Below are 1,803 nucleotides of genomic sequence, written 5' to 3' on the forward strand. Positions count from 1 at the left end.
AGATAGGTGGATAGACAAATCATTATCCATTTTAGTAAGAATTTTCAGTATTTGCATTCTGCTGGTATAATCAGTGAGAGCTGAGAGTTACCCCAACAATGCAATGAAGCAGAAAGCAAGACTTTAGTGGGAAGTAATCAAAATAATCCCAAAATCATTTCAGAAAATCTCCATAAATTCACAATTGGTGAGGTTAAATGGAAAGTATATTTAATGTGAATGAGCTCTAAGGCAAATTAGCATTATGATGGTCAAATTATGCTTTAATCTAACTTTGTGAGTAGCACTTAATAGTTATGGGTGACTTTCAAGAGACTTTAAGAGATATCATTCAATATGTGTGCCATCTTAGCCACTTTAATTATAAGTACCATAATCCTGAAAAGTACCTTCCTAAAATTCACAGACTTTATTTTATATTTTAACAAAAAGAGAAATATTTAAAAATATTTCTTATGGTGCTTGCTTTGGCAGCACATATACTAAAATTGGAACAATACAGAGATTTGCATGGCCTCTGCACAAGGATATTTTTTAAATGCTTAAAAGCCTAACAAATAAATAAATAAACAAACAAACAGATAAACAAACAAATACATGAATAAAAATAAAATAAATATGCAAGTTTTTTTCTCCCTTTGTGCTCTAACTCAGAATTTTGAATTACGAGAATTCAAGAATTGTGAAGAGAGGGGGAAAAACAAATTTAGTTGAAAATCTTGGTGGATTTACCAAGTTTTTGAATACACATTGGTTAATGATATATATTTTTTCTATATTTCACCCCCTTCCCATTTTTATCACAATTTATTTTAATCAGGTTATTCATCCTGCCTCTGACACACACCAGCTTGGTGACAGTGGGCAAGTTATTTAAATTCTCAATGCTCTAGGTAACTGCCTAAGGCTTTAAGCTGCAGACAAGTTGCTGACCTGCATTGGCAGAGGGTTTTTCCTCTCCTGGGAGTTCCCTATACAAAGAAAATCACAAGTCTACTCTATCTCAACCTTAATGGTATTTAGATTAATCCATAGCCTTTAATACCTTTGATATTCTTTCTCTGCACATTAATGAAAACAATATCTTGTTTACCACATAAGGGAATACATTCCAAACATCCAAAGAAAATGCCTTGAGTTAACTGCCCTGAGTTCAGATTGAAGGGATACTGTCTTATTCAAAGTTTTGTCCAAGATTAATTTGACTCCTTTAACTTCAGTATTACTCCTTTTAACAACTTCTATTGAAGACTCACTAGTCAGTCAGTCAATCAATTAATAAACATTTAATAAGTACCTTATTATATAGGATAGTGTGGGAGTGACAATTTGTATGTGAAAAGATATGAAGGTTTTAGTGAACCACCAGCCTGATGAGTCAACATTGTGGAAAAAAAAAAAGTTCATGCCATCTTAGGCTAAATGAAAAGAGACAAAGTGCTCTGAATGAGTGAACTGATAATTCCATAGTACTCTGTCTTAGAGTTTTGCACTCAATTCTGTGTAGGACATATTGAGGAAACTGAAGATCATTCTATATAAAGACTTGTTGATAGAATTATAAATGCTTAGCACAGACAAGAGAAAATGTAGGGGTGACTTGACTGCTGTCTTCAAATATGAGAACATTGAGTGGAAAATGGAGTTTTCTCTTGTTATTAGAGCCCCAGAAGGCAGATCTTGGGTCAATGAGTGAATATTTTTTTTTAATTTTTTAAAATTTTTTTTTAAATTTTGGGTGAAACAATTGGGGTTAAGTGACTTGCCCAGGGTCACACAGCTAGTGCCAAGTGTCTGAGGCTG

General features: G+C 33.2%; 1 non-coding gene across 1 annotated transcript; it reads left to right on the top strand.

Moving 5' to 3' along the window:
• Nucleotides 1–458: 458 nt before the first annotated feature.
• On the top strand, nt 459–563 carry LOC122727032. Its single transcript, XR_006353010.1, has one exon. It is a non-coding gene; the product is annotated as a U6 spliceosomal RNA (small nuclear RNA).
• The last annotated feature ends 1,240 nt before the right edge of the window (nt 564–1,803 follow it).

The sequence above is a fragment of the Dromiciops gliroides genome, chromosome 4, assembly GCF_019393635.1.
Source record: "Dromiciops gliroides isolate mDroGli1 chromosome 4, mDroGli1.pri, whole genome shotgun sequence".
Lineage (NCBI taxonomy): Eukaryota > Metazoa > Chordata > Mammalia > Microbiotheria > Microbiotheriidae > Dromiciops > Dromiciops gliroides.